General features: G+C 45.8%; 1 pseudogene; it reads left to right on the top strand.

Annotated features, from left to right (window-relative positions):
- On the top strand, window positions 1-24,703 carry LOC125639792 (cytochrome P450 2H2-like; annotated as a pseudogene).
- The last annotated feature ends 1,652 nt before the right edge of the window (window positions 24,704-26,355 follow it).

Here is a 26,355-nt window from a genome sequence, read left to right as displayed (position 1 = left end):
ATGGCGAACAGCAACCAGTCCCACACAGGGTTGTGGGAAAGCGAAAGTAGGCATGAAAATCATAGGGATAGAGATGATATTATGGGATGGAGAACACAGCATTATGGGATGTTGTCGCCTTGAGCCCAGTCACCTGTATAGGACTTGTTTATGCCCCGCCATGCATTGCCAAAACTACCCAAACAGTGCGCTGAACAGTGGTGGGTTGCTTAGTGGGAGATCTACCCATAGCTCATCACCCCATGCATTGGCACAAGCACTCTTGGCTGGTACGTGCGGAGCTGACACAGGGAGCCAAGTACGCACACACACAATCAACGTACTAACTCCGGCAGCTGTACACCAATGTAACGCGCATTGGCAAAACTTTGTAGTGTAGACATGGCCACAGTCTACACAAGGCAGTGCTAACGTGAGGCATACTGGCTCTCTCAAGGTGGACACGCACTGTTTTGCTTTGAGGGGCTTGCATGCCCCCCCTCCATTCATTTCATATCACAATCACAGCTCTGGCCAGCTGCTCCAGCTAACCCTTCCACCATTCCATACAGTTAGCCCCAACCTCAGTGACTGCACCTGGAGCGAATACAGATGATTCCCAGCCCCAGGGAGGCAGTTATGATTTTGTGGGTGATACCTTAACTCTAAATTACCTGGTTTTCACAAGTTTGCATTTAAAATACGCTTCAGTGTCAGGTTTTTGAGAAGTTTGAGTTTCGCTGAACTCAGTGTTCTAGAAGGACACAATTGTTCACTGGTTCTTTTCCCCACTATCCAGCCCACACAGGTTCACAGACCGGCTCTTGAGCTGAAGAAAGTATGTCATTTATTTGCTGCTTCAGTGAGTGATCAGTCCATGAAATAGGGCATAACATAGGGTTAAATGCAAGCGCACCCCCATTTTCAGGTGTTTGCTTTACATACATTTTTACAAAGCTATTCTTTTATATTGGGTAATCATCTTTCTGCCTAACACTATGATTAGTTTGCTAACTTGGTTGTTTTCCTGATCAAACTTCTGATGCGGGTGGCCACATGATGAAGTTGCTAGCTCAGCTTTTCACCTGGCTGTTCTCTTTAATTGCCAGACAAGTTGGCATCTTTTGATATGTTCTGACATCTAAAATATACATTCTAAATATTACATATCCTACAACAGTATACTTTGGGACAACCTTAACTATGTGTTAACCAAGTTTTTTGACAGTATAAGTATGTAATATTTCAGCTAACAGCATGCCTCCATGCAATATTTATCAAAACTAGAGAAGTCCATGGAAGTCTGGACAGCTTTAGAGAGATTCACTTTATGATTAACTTTTGTCCTCTTTGGACAAATACCTGGGGAACAAAGACTTGACGTGCAAACACACATGCTATACAAATAAAGTTTCAAAGGAGATAATTCCTATTTTGATATTAGGTATCTTTTGCTGGACAGTGACTAATCTAGTTCACCAAGAGAAATTGAGATCGGCTATTGCTTGCATGCTCTGTTCCACTGTACAATATATAAAGTGTGGATTCTGAAATACCAGTCAACTCCCTGCTAGAACCCAGAATAATTGCTACACTCTATAATAGAGCCTCTGGGAGAAACAACTATTTTCCTGGCAATGTGCATCTCTTGCCTTCTTTTCCTTTCAGCATGGAAAAAAGATGTCTGGAAGTGGGAAGCTGCCGCCTGGCCCTGTTGCTTTTCCCATCATAGGAAACACGCTGCAGCTGAATACAAAGAACTTGCCCCGATCAGTCCATGAGGTAAAAATGCTTGTTTCTCATCCATTGTTTGGTTGTAGGTGGAGGTTAAGTAGAGCCTAGCTCAAGCAGAACTCTGTGAAATGTCTGGCGTTTACACAGTGACAATCCCATGTCACTTAGCTCCTCAAAGTTCAGTCTTAATTTTTTTTCCCACAAAAACAATCAATCTTGAATGATAGATATAAACTGTTCATGTTAACATATGCCTTTTAATATAGGTGTCTTAGTCACAGGTAATCCAGAATATACCTCCCCAGCTTCACTACAATCTGTATAGACAATCACACTGTTGGGGGAGTGGTCTAGTAGTGGGTTCCGTCGAGAAACAGCAGTCAGACCTGGTTTTTATTCCTACCTTTGCAACAGACTCCAGCTCCATCTACACTTGGAGCTAGGGGTCTGATTCCCAACTCACATGGATGGACTTATGCCATCAAGCTAGTGTGCTAAAAATAGTAATAGCTGTGGAAGCATGGGCTAGCCACCCGAAGCATAAATCTACTTCTACCTCTTGGGTATGTATGCGGGGCAGCTAGCCCGTGCCACTCGCAGTGCTACTATGGCTAGGCTACTGTTCTTAGTGAGCTAGCTCAATGAGAGCTGGCATGAGTAGGTCTGCTCGAGTTGGGAATCAAACCCCTGGCCCCAAGTGCAGATGTAGCCCATGTGTGCATCCAAGTAAGTCACCTAAGCGCTCTCTGCCTCAATTTCCCCATCTGTAAAATTGTTGTAATAATATTTGCCTGCTTCACAGGGGACGGTAAGGTGTCAGCTGCAGGTCAGCTTTGAAAAAATAGCCTCGTTCTGCTCCATGCTATTGTTTCACTATAATTATAATCTCAAATACCATCGTCTCACGTGCGAAAGGCAATCCACAGCCTGGGATCTGACGGCCACATTGATTTCTTTCCTTCTCGCTCACCATCGCAAATAATAAAAGTTAAACAGGAGAAACTCTGCCCCCAGTTACATCTGTTCAACCTCATTCTCATTGAATCCTACCCTAAAGAGTTACAGATATGGGATGATTTAGTTGGGGATTGGTCCTGCTTTGAGCAGGGAGTTGGACTAGATGACCTCCTGAGATCCCTTCCAACCCTGATATTCCGTGATTCTATGATATGTAACTCCTTTGTGGTTGATTTGCACAGGTGTAAGGGATTGGAAATTAGGCAGTAAGTCTATTGATAATGTAAAAGGGGAACCAGAATCTCTCTCTCTCTGGTTTTGCAGGGCTGACAGGAATAAGAAAAAACTGTCTTGTCATTATAAAGTCAGCCGATGTTACTATGAATAAATGGAGGCAGGAGTTCTGTGGCATTAGAAGTGTCATTTGTACACAATCATTTTTCAGAGTAGAACTGAATTGTCATTAGTTAAATAATGCAAATTGCTAGAGCTCACAAATGAAAGGACCCGCAACTACCAGCAGTATGAGATAATTATATAACACAGATAGAATGACCCTTCTTTCACACTCACTCTATCTCTCTAGGAAAAACACAGTGTTAACAGAACATCAAGATTAGAAATTGAAGCAAAAGTCAGGCAATTCCCAAGTCAGAATAGTAAACTCTGACTAGTATTATCTTAGCCGCATATGAGCTCTTTCATTAATTTGTAATTTGATCTGCTTACATTCTTATTTTTAATTAAGTGGATTTATGTTAAAACGTGCTGGCTTTGTGTGTTAACTTTGACAGCTCAGTGCAAAGTAAGGCCCGATTTTCACAATATATTTGGGCTCAGAGCGGGTTGTGAAGGAAGCGTTCGTTGATCAAGGGGATGAGTTCAGTGAAAGAGGACGTATGCCAGTATTTGAAAAAGGTAAATTTCCAGTAACATCAGCATATAGAGCCGATGTTCGCTGTATGTGGAGAACACCACTGAGGAGACAAAAGGGGAAGCAGCTGGAGTTTCATTTAGAACAGTAGCAAAGATTGGTTCCCTTCCCTGTTACTCCACTAGGTCCCTGACATGAATGGGTCATAACATCTCATTAAAGGTGAGTGAGAGGCAGTAACTAGGCCATTGCACAAAAGAAGGGCCAGAATACAGCCAGGAGACCAGAGCTGGACAGGCCAAGAGGGTCAGAACAAATCATGAATTCCTATCCCCTTCTTTCCCTGCTCAGTGGTGTAACAAGGCCCCAGAGGGTCCTGGTCCAAGAATAGATTCGGATGCCCTTTTTCCAATAACCGGCCATAGCACCCAACTTCCCTCACTGCCCACCTAACATCCCAGCCTACAACTCACCTCATCACCCCCAAAATCCCCTATTTCACCCCACTTGCCCTTAATCCCTTACCCTGCAGCTCACGGACGCTCCCCACTCACCCTATAGCACCTCAACAACTGGCCCTCCAGCCCTTCACCTACTGCCCCGAAACCTTCCTGGCCACTCACCGGTGCCCCCGCAGTTCAGCGTTCCACTGCCATCCGAGGCTAGGGCTGCTCCTCCCAATCCTGGCTGCCCAGGGGTGCCCATCTCCCACCCCACACTCACGTGGCCTGAATCCAACTGGAGTGATGAGTGGGGTTGAGACTTGGTGCACAGGGTTGCAGCACCACTCAGGTTTGGGCTGGCTACTCCTTTGTCATGACAAAGGGCAGCCAGTCCAAACCTGAGTGCCCAGTCGCAGTGCCACTCAGAGCTGGCCCGGCTGCTCCTCCATTCGACCCCATGCTCCAGGTGCCGTGCTGGAGCACTGCTCCATCCGGTTGGGCCCCCATATACTCCTGGGCCCTGGTGACTGCACCACTTGCGCCGTTGTAGCTGTGCCGCTGCCTGTCCTCACTAGACTAGGTACGTCCCAGGAGCGGTGGAGGATTGTTTTTATTATTGTTTCACTTTGTTGCCTGATCTTTAGATTATGTATTCACTATATAGATTACTTAAGAATTCCCAGTTATCACTTTGAGGGTTGCCAGGTTCTTCCCCCCAAGATCAGGCCCAGAATTATTAAAATTATTATACAGTTGGGAACCCTGATGTGCACAGTTGCAACACTCACACTCTAGGAACTCTTTTATATTTACAAATATAGTTTATTAATACATTTAGTACTGTCACAAACACCCCAGCTCAGTAAGGTAGATAGAGATACTACAGAATGTACATCTGCACACCCCTATACTCACACCATCCCTTGCAGAATAATCTGAAATGTTAGCCATCATCTTCCTCATCACCTCGCTCATCATCACCAGTGGCCATCATTCTGGCACCTCCTAAGGACTACATCTCTCTCTCCTACTGCCCCTAGGCTGGGATGCCACTTTTATAATGTGTTATGCTAATGCCGCTATGTTTGACGTATATTCAGTAGGGGATTTCTCCCCTTTTCCTAATTTGTATTTCCTCACCTTACTAATGTTGGAGTGTCTTTTTCGTATAGGTTGGTTTATCAGTGATCTCAACTTATTATCCTATACTTCCATTCGTTACCATGGCCTCTTGTGATTAGGTATCACATTTATTATTTTTGTCCTAACTGGTTATTTCGGTTCTTTCCAAGTTGTGGTGTACCTGTTTACGTTTAAAAGGGTCTGAATTTAGGAAAGCCCCTATGCCAATCTGCTTTAACACATCCTCTAAGTTAAAGGTCACAGCCACACATGGACCTTATGCTTTAGCTCATCACAGTCTATCAAGGTGAAAGGTCCCAAACGTCTGTATGCTAACTTTGCCTTAACTCAACATACAGGATGTGGCCTGCAGGTCCCTTGTGTTACAGCCAAAGTATACTCTAACATAGACCTATAAATCTATTATAATAAAACAAATAATCAAACCCATAAGAAAATAAGAAAAGATATATAGGCAGGCAAGCAAGCAGGCTAGCCTAAGATGTATCTCGTGTACCTGTTATGTAAGTCAGTTCATTACCAGGACACTTCTGTGGTTGAAATATTTACCTGAGGTCAGAGCTTCCCTTTAAATTCTATTTTCAGCTCCCCAATTACTTGGGGTTTTCTGTTGTGCCCTTTATCTGTGCAAAGTTTATCCGTTCAAAGTTCATAGGCCTCAAGCCTTATGTTAACTTGCTGAAGCTAATGTCTTACAGGCCTGTAGATTTCTAGCATTACTGCTGAATGTAATGCAAAGAAGAATATAATACAAAGCAGTAAATATAATAAAGGCAAGCTAGCCCACTGGGCTACAGTAGCAGTTAATATAAGAAAGGCAACCTAGCCCACTGGGCTACAATGTGGGGCTCTCAGTTTTTTGAGATTCTTTGGCAGTGAGGGAGTAATAACTAAGGGAACACCAAGATGTCCTCTTTTGGAAAGTGGTTTGTTTCATTCATGCATTACAGTTACAATGCCTGAGAAAAAAACGGCTCGTGTAGTTACTTTATTACACATTAAAAACTATGTTAAAAGAAAACAGGCCGCAAAGTCAAGTCCTTTAACGTAAGGAAATGCAAAATTAAGGTGATCTGTGTGACTTTAAATCTGATGTCTTGTGGCAGAATTATTAACTTCCTTATGGGCTTTTTTTATGGAGTTAATCACTGTAGCACATGAGAGATTCACAAATATTTATTAATGTATCTTCATGACACCCCTGGGAGATGAGGGGGTATTATCATCCCCATTTTACAGCTCGGGAACTGAGGCAGAGAGATTAAGGTTAAAAAAATGTCCACTCATTTTGGGTGTCCCATTTGAGATGCCCAGGACTGGTCTGTTTAAAAGGGGGAGGGACAGCTCAGTGGTTTGAGCATTGGCCTGCTAAACCCAGGGTTGTGAGTTCAATCCTTGAGGGGGCCATTTAGGGATCTGGGGCAAAAATTGGGGATTGGTCCTGCATCAAGCAGGGGATTGGATTAGATGACCTCTTGAGGTCCCTTCCAACCCTAACCTTCTATGACCTGATTTTTTCGGAGAGCTCAGCTTTATGGATGTTCAAAGCACAGCTCCCATTGACTTGAGTAGTTGTGGGGGTGCTCAGCACTCCAGGGGCTCAAGCTGGGCACCCAGAAAATGAGGAACACACGGATAGTGACTACCTGAAAAAAATTTGGTTGAAGGGACCTGTCTAGTAGCACCACATAGGAATGCGGTGGCAGGTAGAAGAGTAGTATCCAGTTCTCTGGGGCAGCATTCTACTGCATGTTCATGAGACCATCCTTTCTCTTCCTGCAGTTCTCTTCCTCATTCATGGCACTTCTCCCAGCTTCCGCAACAAATAAGGCACAGACACCAGACTCCTCCACTATGGTACCCCGATTCATTGACAAATCAGGTTCATCCTCTGCTCTGAATGAGACAGGGCACCCTGTAGAAAAAATAATGTGTGTGTCATAGATTTCATGACTGCATCATAAAGGCACAGGATAGGGTTGCCCCCACAATCTTAATTCTGGCATTTCCTAACTTTTGAGTGCTTGACTTTGCAATGTTAATGTTGCTTTAAAGTAGTTTTTTGTGTGTAATTTCCTAGCATTTTCAAAAAGCAAAAATTCTATCATCTGGCCTCATATTGACTCCCGCATGGTTCATCAACAAGGTTGGAATCTTAGCTGCCTGGTACAGACCTCTGCCCCTTGAACTAATGGAGGAACTGATAGCAATAGTGGGTTGTCCTTTTCTGTATGGAACAGTAGTAGATGGAGATGAGATATAGACTTTGCCAGTAGGTTTCACAGATATTTGTTGACAGTAGACAAGCGGTGAGTCTCAGGAATGTCGGGTTCCATTCCAGTCTCTAAGGGGAGTGTTTTCTAGTAGTTACAGACCCTTCTGCCTGTTCCCCCCAAGCTTGACTACTTTTGCCCTGTCCCCTCCAATCTATATCCCTGTCCCCAGTCCTTTCTTGTCCCAACCCTACCTCCTCTTCCCAATCCCATTCTCCTTGCCTTCCTTATTCATATTTCTCATCCCAGCCCCAGTCTCCTTGCCCAGTTTCTCCCCTCTGGGCTCCCTGTCCAAGGCCCAGGCTCCCCACTGCCCTCATTCTAACTTGTCTCATTCTCCCTACCCCCAGAGCCCATCTCCTTGTCCAGTCAGTCCCAATTTCCCACTCTGGCTTCTCGTCATTCCCATCCCATCCAGTTTCCTTCTCCTAGTCTCCCCCTTCACCGGCTCTTGTCCCAGTTTCTTTGCCAAGCCAGTCCCAGTTCTCCCCCTGCAGCCTGGCTCCTTGTCAGATAGGTTGCCCATCTTCCCTTTTCCCCCTTGCACTGATTCATGGTCCCAGTCTCCTTGCACAGCACCCACTCATGCCCCCGTTCCTCATCTGATCTGAGTGAGTTCTCCTTCCATCCCTGCCAACTGGGTCCCAATACCCCCTGTTTCCCAGCTCCCTGTCCCAGTCTTCTGGCCCATTCAGACCCAGACTCCTCTCCCTCCCCCAGCTCTTAGTCCCAGTCTCCTTGACCCCCCCACTCCCAGCTGCAATTAGAGGGACAGTCTGGCTTTCCCCTCTAGTCCTGGAATAGAGCATGCTCAGTTGCTCTGTGAACATGGTACATGCATAGAATGCTCAACACTAGGAGCTGAGAGGACAGAATGTTCTGTTATTTTAGCCACTAATCCAGGGGTGGGCAAACTTTTTGGCCCGAGGGCCACATCTGGGTGGGGAAATTGTATGCAGGGCCATGAATGTAGGGCAGGGACAGGGAATTGGGGTGCAGGAAGGGGTGCAGAGTGCAGGAGGCGACTCAAGGTAGAGGGTAAGGGGGCTCAGGGCAGGGGGTTGTGGTGAGGGGTGCAGGAAGGGTTCAGGGTGCGGGCTCCGGCAGTCTCCCTTCCTGCCCTGGCCCTGTGCCACTCCCGGAAGTGGTCAACATGTCCAGCAGTGGCTCCTGGGGTGGGGTGGGGCAGGCAGCTCTGCCACGTGTTGCCCTTGCCTACGGGTACCATCCCTGAAGCTCCAATTGGCCATGGTTCCCCATTCCCGGCCAATGGGAGCTGCAGGAGGCAGTGCCTGCAGATGAGGGCAGCGCACAGAGCCCTCTGCCACACCCTCTCCCAGGGGCCGCAGGGACATGGTGCCGGCTGCTTCCAGGATCGGTGAGGGGCTAGGGCAGGCAGGGACTCTGCCTTAGCCCTGCAGTGACATGGGGCTGGCAGTCCTGTGGGCCGGATTGAAAGCCTTGACAGGCCGGATCCAGCCTGCGGGCCCTAGTTTGCCCTCCCCTGCACTAAATCCTAAGGTCTCTACTGAGTATGTGCAAACCTTAATGTTTTTTTAAATAGTTTTTGGTGTGTAATTCCCTAGGTTTTTAAAATAGCAAACTGAAAAAACAAAAATTCCATCATGTGGCATCATATTGACACCTACATGGGTCACCAGCAGGGCTGGAACCTTTAGATTCACTGCACAGACCTCTGCCACTTGAGCTAATGGAGTAACCGATAACAGTAGTAGGTTGTCATCTTTATATGTGGACCAGCACTAGGAGCTGAGTGGTGCTGGTGTATGTCCAGTGATGATAGTATCTTTGGAGACTTTAGCCACTAAACTCTATGTCTCTACTGACAATGTGTGAAATGCGATTTGTCAAGGGCTTATAACTTAGTGACATTTGGGTAGATTTTCATGGGGATGGCAAAGTCACACATTGACGCAAAGGCCAGCCCCTAGCCAAATTTCAAATCCCACCTCTGACAAATGGGAGTGCTAGAGTTTCTCAAAAAAAAGGTCCCAGCATTTTTTAACATAGGCAGAACAACATATTTTCCCCTAACCTTGTTTGTGGAAATGGCTGAAGACTTCGGCTGAAATATTCAAAAAACGTTCAACCTGAGACACACAGAGAGAAAAATTTTAGCCCAAATTGTTAAAATTTGGCAAACTAATTTGTTTCCCAGTTTACTTCATATTTTTAGTTTGTACCAATACACATACATTGCTCTAATTACTGTGACTGGAAGAAATGTCATTACTGTGATGGGCCACGCTCTGTTAGAGAACAAACTACAGGTATTGGACATGTTAATTGTGACAGGGTATTGGCTAAGAAACTCTGAGCCAGGCCTCTGTCATACCCACTCCAATCAAGAAAGGGGAATTGGAACTGGCTGAGTAAGCCCAGGCCTGAGTGGTAAACGGGAAACAGCTGCCGGCCTCATTAGCTAGGGGCTACATAAAGGCTGGCAGGAAGGAAGCCAAGGGGAGAAGGAAAGGGAGGAGCCAGAGAATAGAGGGAGTAGGAGCTCATCGCTGCTGGCTGCAAGACTGAAGCTGTTTGTAGCTACAAGGTGGTGGGAAAATAACCTGTAAATAAAGAGCACCCGTGATTACACCAATGCAGAGGTCTCTGGCTGGTTTGTCTGCAGAGCAGGAGCAGAAGCTAGAGGGGCCCAGCTGCACCTCATGACAGTAATGAATTGAATTATTTTTCTTCCTCATAACTGCTCTGAAACTGCAATGAGTTTAATGTGTAGAATATTGTGGTTAATAAACATATCAAGCAGATAAAATAGGAAGTGATGACTGTGTAACACAGTTTCCCAAGCAGAACACAGATACAAATAAAATTTGAGTTCAAGGTCATAAACTCAAAAGTTTATGAACAGGATTGTATGACAGCGTTGACTGCTATAGCAGGGGACTGGACTCAGTGACCCAGAAGGTCCCTTCCAATCTTATGTTCCTCTGAAACTTTGAATAAACAATGTTTGGATGGGTTTGAAAGTCTGGCCCCTCCCTCCTTTCTTTCCCATTCTCTTCCCTTTTTCAGGTATTCCTTTCAACAATGGGGTGCCGTGGAAGCGGCTACGCCAATTTACCCTCACCACCTTGAAGAATTTTGGGATGGGGAATAAGAGCACTGAAGAGCGAATCCTGGAGGAAGCCCATTTCCTGGTGGAAAGGCTCAAAACACTCACGGTGAGGATCAACTTTATGTCTGTTGGAAATTAGAATTAAAGAGTCAGTTAAAGTCTTTCTGTTTTTCATGATATTAACTGTTTGGTTCAAACGTTTTCTAACTAAAGCCTTTAGCTGCACAATACAAAAGTATGTGGGCAAAGATCTAAAGATGACCTTTTCTGGCTGTTGTTCCCCATGTTTTCTACCCACTGATCTATGGCTAGTGAGCAAATGGGAAAATGTTTGTCTAGAGTTTTCAGAAGCTAAGACAGTGAACCAGGTTAGATTGGATCCATTTATCTTCAGTCTGCTGTGTTAATGAGACACCCAGGCCTAGAGTTTGCTTATTCTCATTTTCATCTCTGCTACACGTCTGATACAAATTTGGCACCTACATTCTATAATGATGGGCTCCCACAGGAGTGATTGGGAACCACTGTGTAAATGGACAGTGCTTTATAAGTGACCCACTAATTATTACTATTTATATTCCAGTAGTGAGTACAGATCCCAAGATTGGGGCTTTATTGTGTGTATGCTATACTAACAGATAGGAAGGACTGTTCTGTACTGCAAGCAGCATACATTTGAAATAGACATGAAAAATAAAAAGTGGAGGAAGGAAGTGTAATGGATCTGCTAAGCAGGGGACTATATGGATGCCATCCTGGCAGACATGCAGGAAACCTCTTGCCCGGTGTATTTTCATGACATCACTGGGAGGTCATTTGAGAAGCACCCGCAGAAGTTGGGAGCTGTGCTGGAGAGGCTACGCCAAGCCAACTTAAATGTGAATTCAGCAAAATGCAATTTTTTTCTGTGACAAAGTAAATTACCTGGGGCATATGATCTCAAGGGATGTTGGTGGTGAAGCCATCCAGTCCTGGTCAGTGCCAAGTCCTCTCACTGAGGAGCAGCATTTCATTGGCCTGGTTTCATACTACTGGAGAGTCATTATTTGTTTTGCCACAATTGCACAGCCACTGCTCAAGTTGGCAGAGATGAGGTGGATGTTTGAGTGGACTAGTCCTGCCAAGAAGCCTTTCTGGAACAAAAGTGGAGGGTCACGTCTGTAACAATATGGGCCTACTGAGATCCCCAGCTACCATCCATTCTAGACACAGATGGCAATGAAGTTGGTATTGGTGCTGTCTTGACTCAACCATATGGAGACAAGGAAAGAGTAATTGCAAACATCAGCAGGACGCTGAACAAAGCAGAGCAGACCTACTCCATGGCTAATGCAGAGCTGCTGACAGTGGTGACCTTCACAAAATATGTTTGCCACTTCCTGCTGTGGAAAGAATTCCTGTGAAGAACAGATCATGGTTCCCTCCGGGGGCTTTATAATTTCCATGGTTCCCAAGGACAATTGTGCTGGTGGCTGGAACACCTGGCTCAGTTCCAGTACCAGATGAGGCACTGTCCAGGGTAACAGTACATGAATGCTGATGCTCTGTCCAGGAGACTGAGCCTGGACAGTGCTTGCAAGGAGGGCGGTTATGAGAGGGCGGGTGCCACCCTGAGATAAGAACAAAAGCAGGCTCACACCCAACAAACCAAGCAAAGGGGGCCGCCTGCGAGAGGAGGGTGCTGCCCTGAAAAAAGATTGTGATCGCAGGCATATTAGCCAGAGAAAAGGGGGCACTCATGAGAGGCGGGTGCTGACCCCCTTACAGGGACATTTGGGGATGGAGAAGCTTAGCCAAAGGGTTTGAAGTTGATGCTACTGGCCTGGATGGTGCAGGTCACTTAGGGACCATGGATGTCTTGTTATACCTGTGGGGCTCATAAGACCGATCATCCTACACCCAGAGCACCTATGACAGACAAGCCACGCTCTGGAAATGGTAGCTATGGTTATTCTGGGAGAGTCAGTCAGTATGCCTTTGTGAGAGCAGGCTACTTCTCTGAGTGGGCAGAGGCTCATCCACTGCCTGATCGAGAAGCACAAATGGTTACTAACCTCACTCCTTGCATACTGACCAATGGCGAAAATTTTGAATCATGCTTAGTATGAGGGCTGCGTGACCTCCTTGAGATAAATAAGACCTGTACTACACCTTACCACCCACGGACAGATGGGCTGTTGGTGTCAGGAATCAGGGGCTGCAGCAGAGTCGGTCTCTGGGCAACCTAACGAGGGCAGCTGGCCTGTGATAGGCTGCCTGATTAGCTACACCACCTACCCAGTGGGAAGAGTCAGCGGACTAGCTCTCAAGCCCAGCTGCAGCAACACTTTGGTGGCTGCTCAAAGCATTTGCCCATGGTTCTGATAGCTCCTGCTCCTGCCTTGCCTCATTCCACGTAACCTGGCTCCGACCTTTGGCTCCAATTCTTGACTTTTGACTTTGGCTCTGGCACCTGACCTCTGGGTCTGACCCTGGACTCCTAGTCTCCTAATCCTGGCTACCAACTCCTGCTCTGAGCAGTAGGCATGACGAGCCACACCCAGGTTTCTGCCAGGTGGAGCATCTGAACTGTACATTTGCAGCTATGTTGTAGATGCCAGTCAACAGAACTGGGACAGTTTTCTTTCTCTGGGTCATGATGACCTACAGGACTAATGTGCAGTTGTCCCTGGGATACACACCATATAATGTGATGTTTGGGCATGTGACCACCCTCCTAGCAGAATTGCTGGATGGGGTAGCCATGACAGATGAGTATACTAATCCCACAGAGTACCTAGCACTTGACAGGCATCCTCAGCACTGCTGTCCAAGCAATAAAGCCTCATCAGGGCCACCTAGAGACAGAAGGAGCCCTAAGATTTAAAGGGGACTGCTCAGATATACCAGGAGGGTGAACTGGTTTGGGTCCACAGAAGGAAAAGGAGTTTGAGTGCTAAGTTGCAGCAAAAGTACAGGAGCTCATACAGGGTGGTCAGCCAGGCATCAAAGGTATTTTGGATATGTAAGCAGTGTCAGGATGAGCTCCACCCTGACATCTGGTGGTGAGGTGTGGCAAGTTGTGGAAAAGAACTTCAGGGGCCGATCTCATTTGCATAGGCACACCCACCATGCCTAGAATGAGACCATAGCTGCCCAAATGGTCACTTTGGATGCTGTGGGATCCCCAGTGTCTCTGTTATTGGGGCAGAAAGAATAAATTGTTATTACCCTGATTATGGGAACTGTGCTTGGAACTGTACGTGGCCTTTTGTTATGATGGAGGGATTCACCATCAACTAAGTAGCACTCGCTAGGCAAGGGTCATGGGTTCCAAAACTGTGTGAATGGAGAGAGGCTGGGGACAAGTACTAATACTTGGTGGCATGGGCCCCTTGGTGAGGGCCTTACATGCTAATTGCACTTCCTCCTCTCTCCACTGTGGAATATCAGAGCTAATTTTGATTTCATTAGAAGTCTAGTTATAGGCTGCTGAGCTCATTTTGGGCTGACAGTGCACCAGCACTGGGGCTCCCCTACTACAAGCTGAATTCACCTAAGAGCTGAAATCACTGAGTGTTGTGTTAAGTAGTGGGGGAGCCTGAAGATATATTGTGGAGCAGTTGGCAGGACGGCTGGAGTGCCTTGCGGACCGGCTGGTGGAGCAGTTTGTGGATGGCAGGAGCTGCTTGTGGGCCGTGGAGCTGAGCGAAGGAGTTCGTGGGGCGGCTGGCGGAGCGGAGCGCAGCTGAGCGAAGGAGTTCGTGGGGCGGCTGGCGGAGCGGAGCGCAGCTGAGCGAAGGAGTTTGTGGGGCGGCTGGCGGAGCGGAGTGCTGCTATGGAGCTATGGGGCGGTCAGCTTCAGATCATGCAAGGTGCCTCTTACCCCCATCCCATTTCCACCCAGGTTGGGAGGTAAAGCTCCGCAGATAAACTTTCGAACTCTGGGGCTGCCCTGACCAGGGACAGAGACTTTTGGGGCATTGGACTTTTGGGACTTTGGGTGATTTGGGGTTGCTGGACTCAAGAACCAAAGGGAAAAGGGCACGCCCCAATTTGCTTGGGGTGGGTTTTTTGCTCATGGGTTTTGTTATGAATCCTGTTGGTGGTGTTTCCCAAACATAATGCCACATTGTTTCTCTCTGTTATTAAAAGGCTTTTGCTACACTCAGACTATGTGCTTGCGAGAGGGGAAGTATTGCCTCTTGGAGGCGCCCAGCGGGGGTGGTATATATTTGTCCCAGGTCACTGGGTGGGGGGCTCGAGCCGGTTTGCATTGTGTTATTGGAATGGATCCCCTAGATATTGAATCCGGCACTTGTTGCTGCCAACTCTGACGGGCAGAAGGGTTACAGATACAATCCATTGTCCTCAGTGGAAACAGTTTTGTGCTACATTACAACAGGCTAAAACCCACTTGGGTCCTTACTGAAATGAAGATATGATCAACTTGCCACAGCAGAGCCGAAGCAATGATTGAGAAAGCCACAGTCAGCTGAGAGGTTGACTCCCAGAGCACTGGAGAGGACCAGGCCAGGGCGAACACTAGCATGTGTCTCATTGAGTGGCGGCAAACCATCATATGGCATAGCCAGGTGTGGCTTTATCAGAAGGAACTGAAATGAACAACAAAGAGAATCACCAACAGTGGGAGGTGTACCTGTAACAGTACCAGGGAGGGAATTCTGTAGTCTGGGCTGAGGCGAGCCAATGAGTGAGCAAAACAAAAAGGATCCAGTGATACAGGAGAATCTGAGGCCACAGGAAGAGCACAGAGCGCCCTGCTGGCACCAAGACTGCCACATGGACTAGCACTATGTGCCGCCAGGACCCCCGAACCCCTTCCCACATCCTCCCCACCCTCCTGCACCCCAAACCCCTCATTCCCAGCCCCATCCCAGAGCCTGCACCCCCAGCTGGAGTCCTCACTCCCCTCCCACACCCCTGCCCCAGCCCAGTGAAAATGAGTAAGGGTGGGGAAGAATGAGCACAGAAGGAGAGGGTTGGAGCCAGCAGGGGTGGGGCCTTGGGACAGGGATGTTCGGTTTTGTGTGATTAGAAAGTCAGCAACCCTAGTCAATGGGGGAGTAGCAGCAGCTGGGCAGGGAGCCAGTGCAGAGGAGCCCAATGAGAGACACTAACAGAGCCTGGCCTGGAAACCTGAAAGCTCCTATTGGCTTGAACAGAGACTGCGCTGGAGAGGGTGTGCCAGGCACGAGCCCTGAAGGACCCAGACTCCCGCCTGGACTGCCCCAGGGCCAAACAACAACCTCTAGGCCTCACTGGGAACTGTAACTGTTTAAACCTCTGTACCTAGGGTATCTGCACCCTTTGCTGCCAGCCCTGACTCCATTCCCTTTTCCTGAGCCGTGGGTCTGAGTGGCTGTTGGGCCCCCACCAGGGCTAGCACCTACAAGGCCTAGCTGCTGAAGGCCTAAAGCACTTGCCTCTGAATCATAGTATGACTGGCGCACTATTGGTACCTTGGGGCTTTGGTGTACTCCAGCTCTGAGGAACCCAAATAATTACAGGATTGTTTCCCTTATTTAAGAAATGGAAAGCTGAGACACAGAGAGATGAAGTGACTTGCTCGAGGTCACACCTGGGATGTCTGCAGCAGAGCTGGGAATTGTTCCCAGATTTCCTGAGACCCAGGCCACTGCCTTAACCACAGACCATCCTGCCTCTTTGCAATATTTAATGCAACACTAAGGGCTAAACTGAAGTTGGCTCTGCCCATCTGGTGAATTGTGAGTGGGAGAGGAGAATGCACTGAGCCCCTTCCCCACCCCTGGTATCACATTAGTGCTGCTACTTGTGCACCTGAGCCAAGGGCAGCTGTTGCTGTTGGGAATGAGTCAAAGAGAATCGACGGATGAGGGACACGAGTAGGGGTCTGGTGCATGAAGAAAATGCTGCTTCTGGATGTTCCCCATGAGCACTGTGGCCTCAAGTCAGAGGGGTGATCTCTTGCCCATAATTCCCAGGAATGTTGTGCTGGTCCCTCTGATGCTGCAGCCCCAGGTTAGCTCTCAGTTACCAGCCCCGTGTGTTCCTTGTGCTTTTGAGGAAGGAAGAACCTGAAATGGAAGCTAAGATGTCACTGGTGAGCCAGTGGGAAATTCAGCCTCCCCAGCTGTGTTAGCTGAGCTGTGGGGCCTGCTTAGTGCACACTGAGGGCAGAAAGCAGCCCCATCTCCTCTGCTGTTGTGCTGGGAGCCTTTATTCCTTCCCTAGCACAGCAATCGTGCGTTTACGCTGCACGGCCTGGCCTGGCAGTGCCAAGGGGAGATTGCTGCGCTCTGGGAGTTAGTGATGATGCTACAACAACACAAGCAATGGCTCAGGCAGAGCCCTCTGAGCAGGATCCTGTTGTGAACAGGTTGGGATCCTTTCTGTGAAATGGGTTCCAAGACAGACAAGCAGGTGTCACCCAGAGAGGCACTGATGGCCCCTGGTCAGACCAGAGTGTGCCCGGCAGAGAGCAGCAGAGCAGACAGAGTGAAAACTGATTGCCAAGAAAAAAAAGTGGCACGTGTTTAATTTAACATGTGAGAGGTAAGAGGGGGGATTGGGGCAGCCCTAACCCACCCTCCTCAGGGAATATTGCTGTCAGCCCCACTTTGACTCTTGCCATGTGTTTGGAGATCCACAATGTCCTCGTGCTGCCACTGACTCTGATGCTGAGGGTGAAGACACTGAATTAAAACAGGCTCTTTTTGAGTTTTGTTTTGTTCCAGGGCAGCCCTTTGACCCCACCCTCTTCCTCACCCACGCCGTCTCCAACATCATCTGCGCCATCGTCTTTGGGGACCGGTTTGACTACGAAGATAAGAAGTTTGTGACTTTAATAGTTTGAAGTTTAATAGTTTGAAATCATAGTTTCCTCTATGAGTTTGTGACTCATAGAGGAAAGTAACAAGCTCCAGCGCTCCCCCTGGAAAGTGGTATGTTCAGGGGTTTATTCCATTCTTCTCCTTTGTACTGGGGGAGAGGACAGATTTCTTTCTTTAACTATTAATTTTCCATAAAAAAGTGTTATTTCAGATTCCCATAATCGTCTCCTTCTTGCTAGGCTGTAGCTACTACCAAATCCAGCCTCAAATTTGTTTCTAAGTATAGTTTAAATTCCCACACAAAACACATCATTAGCTCAGAATTAAATTTGCTTAAGGATATTCACTATCAACATGATCGGTAAAAATCAAGGAAGTTGCCAGTTAAAATATTAACATCCACACCAATCACATGTCACATGCCTTATCACATAAGTAGCATGATAGTGAATGTGATCATATTCCTCACCTCCAAAATAAACTCCTTTTCACTTCCAGCTCACAGTCACTCACCTCCATGCCCCCTTCCAGAAAACCTCACTAAATGTACCAAATGAAGGGCCAAACTGTCTGCTGGCATAACTCATTTGAAATCAATGGAGTTACATTGGCAGAGAATGTGGGTCTCTGAAATTCAACCTCAGCACAACTAAAGTAAATTTCCCTTTGAAAATCTATAAATGTGCTACCACTCGCTAATAAAAATAAAAGGGTGAAGATAGTGCACTTCAGTGTGATTTTTCAAGAACAGGATGTGTCTATTGTGGATGGTTTTATTTTGAAAATAATGGAGAGTCTTTTAGCTAATGTAACTGAATGTCACTGCACTTTTTGTGTGGAATATATATGCATTGGGTAATGTGGGTTGGTAAAGTTTTCAAAGTTCTTTAGAATCCATTTAGAAAATAAGGTGTCACAGAAGAGTCTGCTGCTGTAGTTAAGTCATTTGAGTAAATACTATGAAGGAAGCTTCTCTGCCCAGGAAAACCAAGATGTATTTTTCTTTCAATCTTTACAGCTGTACAATTTTTTCCCAACTCTCATGGATTACATTCCTGGGCCTCACCAGAGAATCTTTAAACACTTTGAGGAGTTGAGAAAGTTTGTTCTGGAAAGAGTGGAGATGCACAGAGTCTCTCTGGAGCCCAGTGGCCCTCGAGACTTCATCAATGCTTTCCTCATCAAAATAAAACAGGTAGGTGATAGCTGCAGCCCTTCCCCTTTACTGTGGAGTGGGTTATACATATCCGTGCTATTTATTTGTTAAGGAACAACAGAGTACGTGGCTTTTCAGAAGCCCCTAAAGGGTGACAAGGAAATTATAATATAAAGGGGGAAGCCCTACTCACCTCATTTAAAACCAACTTAGTGAACAGAAATGGCCCAAAGCACTGCAATAATGCTGCTGTAATCTCCAGTACTATGGCCCATTTCTGTACGATTTGTATAACGATGCCAGGTGGGTCACATTTTGGGTAGAAAATGAGACTTCTTTAGCTTGTGACAATAGATCCAATGCTTTTACAATCAATTATCAGCCATCTGTACCAGGTTTCAGAGTAACAGCCGTGTTAGTCTGTATTCGCAAAAAGAAAAGGAGTACTTGTGGCACCTTAGAGACTAACCAATTTATTTGAGCATGAGCTTTCGTGAGCTACAGCTCACTTCATCAGATGCATACCGTGGAAACTGCAGCAGACTTTATATATACACAGAGAATATGAAACAATACCTCCTCCCACCCCACTGTCCTGCTTGCAGGAGCAACAGAACAGCCAGTCAGAATTTACCACTGAGAGCTTGTTAAGAACAACATTAAGCTTATTCTTTGCTGGAACAGGGACAACCAGTGCCATCCTGAAACATGGACTCCTGCTTCTTATGAAATACCCAGAAATAGAAGGTAACACACACACAATGTTAAGTCTTGGTGAGATGTGAGGAGTGCATGGCTCTATAGATCAGTAAATGGAAGCAGAGCCTCCCCCCTTAAATCACCAGATCACATCTGGCCTGGGTTGGCAGTGACCTGTGTGACTGTGAGTTCATGTGAAGTGAGTTGAAGATGTGTTGGGGGACTTTCTTACTCCAGTTCCCTGCAGGCAGAAGTTCTCATCCAAAAAAGCACCAGTACAATAGACATTACTTGTCCCCATGCCAATGCCAATATGGGGACAAGTAATCTGAGGAGAGGATCCAAAGCTGACTGGGCTGTTGTGATTGAATTCCTCTCTCAAATCCAGATCAGTGTTCAGGTTCTCTGATAAGGGAAGCGTATCTGCATGTCTATGCTACAATTAAACATCTGTGGCTGGCCCGAGTCCGCTGTGTCTGGCTCACAGGGCTTGGGCTACGGTGCTGTTTAACTGTGGTGTAGATGTTTTGGCTTGGGCTGGAGCCCAGGCTCTGGGACCCTCCCTCTTCCTGAGTCAGCAAACATGGCCAGCCGTGGGTGTTTAACTGCAGTGTTAGTAAAAGAAAAGCCTGCACTGCCACGGACCAGGCTGTGCCTGTTCTGTGGGTAACAGATGCTTTCACATTCCAGGGCTGTCAAACAGGCCCCTTCCCCTTGAATGAAGGCAAAGTTGTTTTGTCTTTGGATTTAATGGACTTGTAGAGGACAGGATTATGTAAGGGCTTAAATCAAAGCTCTGCCAGTGCTAAAAAACCAGCTGTATCCAGTGCTAATTCCCACCTCGTGGGCTTCCAACTTCAGATTAGCAAATGGCCTTGACGGGGGAGGGGGGGGGGGGAGATGCTTTGGGACTCTTGCTTAATAGATATTTAGATGCACTGGTGATAACTTTACATTGTGCTCTAGTTAGTAACAGAACCAGGTATGAACAATATCACTGCCCTGTAATTATATTATTGGCCCTTTGTCATAGCTGTGAAGTACAGTAGTTTCTGTAACACAAAATTTGACCTTTTTTTTATATTCCCAATGTCCATCTGCTGAGACTTGTGTTCTGCAGGCAGAGCAACAGACTGTTGGGCAAATCTATGTGAATCCTCTTCTTTAGTCTTGGTGTTAAACCTCATTAATTTCATGACAGAGAAGGTTCATGTAGAGATTGACTGTGTGATCGGCCGAAGCCAGAGACCCTGCATGGCATATCGAAGCCAGATGCCCTATACAGAAGCTGTGGTCCATGAGATCCAAAGATTCATCTCTCTCACCCCTCTTGGTGCCCCACATGCTGTGACTAGACAATACATTATCCCTAAGGTCAGTTCTCGGTGTTTCTGTGAAAGGGCCAGTTCTTCTGCCTTTTTCTCTTTTTAATTTTGAGTTGTTCACAATAGAAATAGTTTGGCCAGTTTTTGTGTGGTAGGAATTTTAAATAATTGCCAGGAATGTACCAATTATATTGAAACTTTCCAAGCCTCTGTATGCAGCTGAAAAGACTTTGGTAGTCTGCAGGTTAGGGTTTCCATCCAAAAGAGGGTTTGAGAGCCTAGTTGTGTAGCAGTAAGATATGGAATAGAGAATAACTTTAGCAATGATGTGCAGCTAAGATATTGGTACCACACCAACGCGTGCAATCATTCCCCTCTTTTTTGAGGGGAAAGGGGAGTGTTTCTGGGGAAACTTCTTGACACTGTTCGTTCAGATGAAAACAAATTGGCACACGCAAATGAGCAATGAATGAATAAGTTTAAAAAGGATCGGAGCTCCCCACACCTTTGCCCATTACTGGAATTGAATGCAAACCGGTACAGATAAATACACGCCACAAAACAAACCACTCTTCAAGGCTGAGGTTTCTGTAAAATTGAGTCAGGCTCTTATTGTTAGTCAGATGATCCTAGTTTACTGAACTCAGTTCAGGCAGCAAGTGCCCACCCCTTTCTGCCCAAAAAAAAAAAAAGAAAAACCACACACACCCAGAAAAAATATTCATTTAGCTTCTGAAAATATTTGCAATTTGTCAGCAAGTTGGAAAAATCTGGTCTACTTCAGAAATCTTGGTGTGGGTTTTATCCCCCTTCTTTAAAGCTTTAGCCCAATGGATAGGGCACTTTCCCTGGATGTGGGAGACCTAGATTTGCACCCCCACTCTGGAGCAAGGATTTGAACTCAGATTTCCCCAGTAAGTATCCTAAGCACCAAGCTACAGACTATGCTGGGGAGAGTCCTCAATATCTCTCGCTGAAGCTATTCTGTTTTGTATCAATACTTTAAATATTCAGTGAAGCAGGAACTCAAGTGCAGGTCTTCCCCTTACCAGCTGAGTGCCCTAATCACCAGCATTTAGGTTATTCTGTTCTCAAGCCCTCCTGGTGAAGCTGTTCCTATTTTCATTAGGCCAAAAACCTGGGAGGTAAGAAATGTGGATTGAAATTTTCCCTCTGCTTGACTCTGACGAGGGATTTGAATCCACATCTCCTGCCACCCGGGTGAGTGCCTTTCTCACCAGGCTATAGAGTCATTCGCGCTGGCTCAGTGGATATTTAAATGTTAATAAAAAGTGGACCAGCTTCATAAGGAGAGATTGAAAGGAGCCTATCCTGCAATATCTGAGAGCTTGGAGGTTAGAATCCCCATTTTAGAGGGGGGGGGGGGAGATCTGAGTTCAAGTTGCTGCTCCAAATTGGGGATTCAAACATGAGTCTCACATCCCAAGTACCTTAGCCTCTGGCCTAAAAGTTATAGGGAGACACACACCCCTACTCATATGTGTTTTCTGAAGCAAATAAAGAAAAGAAAAGGAGGACTTGTGGCGCCTTAGAGACTAACCAATTTATTTGAACATAAGCTTTCGTGAGCTACAGCTCACTTCATCGGATGCATACTGTGGAAAGTGTAGAAGATCTTTTTATACACACAAAGCATGAAAAAATACCTCCCCCCACCCCACTCTCCTGCTGGTAATAGCTTATCTAAAGTGATCATTCTACAACCTATCCTGAAGGATGACCCAACACTCTCACAAATCTTGGGAGACAGGACAGTCCTTGCCTACAGACAGCCCCCCAACCTGAAGCAAATACTCACCAGCAACCACACACCACACAACAGAACCACTAACCCAGGAACCTATCCTTGCAACAAAGCCCGTTGCCAACTGTGCCCACATATCTATTCAGGGGACACCATCACAGGGCCTAATAACATCAGCCACACTATCAGAGGCTCGTTCACCTGCACATCCACCAATGTGATATATGCCATCATGTGCCAGCAAAGCCCCTCTGCCATGTACACTGGTCAAACTGGACAGTCTCTGCGTAAAAGAATAAATGGACACAAATCAAACGTCAAGAATTTTAACATTCATAAACCAGTCGGAGAACACTTCAATCTCTCTGGTCACGTGATTACAGACATGAAAGTTGCGATATTACAACAAAAAAACTTCAAAACCAGACTCCAGCGAGAGACTGTTGAATTGGAATTCATTTGCAAATTGGATACATTAACTTAGGCTTGAATAGAGCCTGGGAGTGGCTAAGACATTATGCAAAGTAACCTATTTCCCCTTGTTTATTCCTACCTCCCCCCCCCCCCCCCGACATTCTTGTTAAACCCTGGATTTGTGCTGGAAATGGCCCAACTTGATCATCATACACATTGTAAGGAGAGTGATCACTTTAGATAAGCTACTACCAGCAGGAGAGTGGGGTGGGGGGAGGTATTTTTTCATGCTTTGTGTGTATAAAAAGATCTTCTACACTTTCCACAGTATGCATCCGATGAAGTGAGCTGTAGCTCACGAAAGCTTGTGCTCAAATAAATTGGTTAGTCTCTAAGGTGCCACAAGTACTCCTTTTCTTTTCACAAATACAGACTAACATGGCTGTTACTCTGAAACCTGAAGCGAATAACTTTTTCCCAGCCAAAACTAATTGGGCTAAATTTGCAAATAGTTTCAGATCAGCTGAAACTGCATTTCTGGTGTATAAACTGTATTTGTCTGATCAATTTTACCCAGTTCTAATTTCCACCAAACTCTGAACCTGTTGAGGAGTTAAAATGACCAGAACTCACTATACTCAGGGGCGGGGTTGCTGACTGTGAGTTGCACTGTAAAATTGCATGGGGCTTTTAGCTTCATTACAAATTACAGGGAAACTGTTGGTGTGATGAATACAGTATCTTGACAAGGAAACTTCAAATGCTTCAGAGCACGAGTTCAGAGGTGCAAGTGAAACTTCTGGATCTTAGCCAAACTCTCCCCAAATTTGTTGATGTTGAATTCAGGATGGTAATCAAATAGGAGCAACCCCTCTGAAGAGATTTCAGGATTTCCCTGTGGACTTCAGTGGGATTAGCTCTTCTCATGGAATTTTAATATTTCTTCTTCTGGTTGAAAACGTGAAGTTCAGGAGCTGCAAGGAAAGAAAGAAAAACCAAGATGGGGCCCACTGTCCAGCTCTGAACTTTGAAGGTTTCTCTGCTTTGGACAGTGTCCACTTTAACTCTGTTTATCTGTGTTTGCTAATTTAGGGCACCACGATATTCCCTGCCCTGAAATCAGTCCTATATGACAGCAAGGCATTTCCAAAGCCAGAGCAATTTAACCCTGGGCATTTCTTGGATGAAAATGGTGCCTTCAAGAAGAGTGACTTCTTCATGCCTTTTTCTATAGGTAAAGGTATCCATGTTTGTTTCAGCTCCCAGACTGTCTTCTAGCTTTGCCTTGACGACTCTGCTGGCTCACACTGTTTGCAGAGTGTTTTCAGGTGGTCCATGAAGCTCTCACGCTGGTATAACATCTATCAGCCTTTAAGCCGTGTTACTTCCCGCTAGCTGTCTGAAGTGACTTTTCGGACGCACTACACATGCTCCTTTCTTGCTCTGCTTGGCAACTTCATGCTTTTCTGGTGGGTGTCTGGTGTCAATGAATCCATGATGAATTATTCCTTCAGTCACCTACTCATGATCCTGCCTGCCCCTCCTTACTTGTTACTCAATAACCACCACATTACTCCCCCCTTAACACCTATTAGCTAACTTGGGAAGTGCATAAACTATTCCTCAAACCCCACATCTTTCCAACCCTCTCCCCAAACTGGATTTAAAAAGATGGCTTAATATATGGAACTCAGACCTTAAAACAATCTTTGAATGGCTTCTTAAGCCCCAAATGCTTTCCTACCATCCGGAACTTGAAGTGACTTCCCTTATCCTCCATGAATAGAAACAGCCTGTAAAATGCTGGAAAGAAAGATCTCCAGCATCTCTTCAGTATTCAGTTTTCATTGCAGGGAAACAGAGTTGCATGGGAGAGGGTCTGGCTCGGACAAAGCTATTTTTGCTACTGACAACGATTTTGCAGAACTTTATCTTGAAGCCTCTCATTGACCCCAAGGATATTGATATAACTCCAATGAACTTCACCTCCAATACCCCAGTGTCTTACCAGTTCATTGTTATTCCGCGGTAAATACCTTGAAAAATGATTAATTGGATTGTCTGTGATCTTGAACTCCTTAATACAGTGACAGAAATGAACTAATTGCCATGAAATGCACAGACAAATTAGTCAACTTTTTAAGTAACTAGGATTTAACAAAATTAAGTGTTATACCATAAAATAACTATATAATGGACTCTAACGGCATGTACAAATCCTGTAGTGTTCTCAAATGGTCTCAGGTGAGAATCTATTCTCAACATAGGCTGGGTATGTTTTTTGTTCATTTGTGGTTTAGTTGACAACCATGAAAGCGTCTTTGACAGCTGTAAAGGCTGCTGTATTCACAAGGAGCTAGTGACAATGTCCAGCATTTTGCATCTGTTCAGCCAATGATAGTGAATTGTGATGATGACGTCCTGCTTGGGTGGGGAGAGTTTCTGTGGCAGGGGACTGAACTGGCATTCCCACTCTCTGCTTTACCCAGGCAGGTTCAAATTCAAATTCAGTAGGATTAATCTTTTACTCTTCATAAAGATTCTTTCTATATTTTTTGTAACTCACCTCTGGAGTCTTAAATCTATAAAATAAGATTCCAGGAATGTCACTGTCACTCTGAAACCTAAAATGTCTGCTGAGTCAGGGGGAAGGGAGGGAAGTGACTACAAGCATGGTTGAGTTCCTTTTGTTCAGAATATCAAACCCGTTTGAATAATCATTAGGTTTTGTGGTTTGTTACCATCCAGTTTTTAAGTTCAGTCATTTTGAATTTATGAATTACTCCCGTGGGTTTAGTAAGGCATGTATTTAGGCCCTGCCAAGAGTCTTAAACCATTGTGATATCCAGGGAAACTCAACCAGTCACCACCTTTATTCTATAGCTAACTTGTGTGCAACACATTCATTGACTGTATGAGGAAGACTGCACAGAGGGTAGATTACTTGGGCCAGCTGCCACACCTGTAGGCCGAGCTGTCCCCTGCGCAAATCCACACAGCTCTCCCAGCACAACACAACCACACACAAATCAACACGGCAACATAGCTAGCATACACAATAACCCCAAACATCACATCCAAGCCGAGAATGTCTGTAGAGTCACTGTGAAGTGAAGGAAACAGCTACAAGCATGGCTGAGAGCTCTCGATGTTTAGAGGATCTCTACTTTCAGTCATCATTCAGTCATCAGCCTGTTACAGTGCACTTTAAGTTCTCAGCCATTTTTGGCTTTTTTTGCAAGCAAGATTAGGAATTATACCTGTGCAACAGCACAGGCTTTCAACTACTCGTATTTATTTAATGTCACTATTTAACCCAGTTTTACGACATGTAGAAGTATGCAGTTGGAAGATACCAGTAAGATTAAAAGAGAAGGTCTATAAAACTGGTTCGTCGACTTTTACCATACAGCGCTGAGTGTTGGGCAACAAAGAAGAAATATGAGCAAATGATCCATTCCCCAGAAACGTCAATGTTGAGCTCGATGAGTGGTCTAAGTGATAAAGACCACCCGAGGAATGTGTATGTTAGAGACATGCTCAAAGTAACATCCATGAATGAAAAAATGAGGGCGTGCAGGCTCAGATGGGTTGGGTCCTGACAACTATGTGGGTAAGAAAGTCCAAGAGATCAAGATTGAAGGGAAAAGACAGAAAGCTGACCCAAGAAGTAGTCATGGGATG

This window comes from Caretta caretta, chromosome 7, assembly GCF_965140235.1.
Source record: "Caretta caretta isolate rCarCar2 chromosome 7, rCarCar1.hap1, whole genome shotgun sequence".
Taxonomy (NCBI): Eukaryota; Metazoa; Chordata; order Testudines; family Cheloniidae; genus Caretta; species Caretta caretta.
Note: the sequence above shows the minus strand (reverse complement) of the source record. Positions and strands in the feature narration are given on the sequence as shown.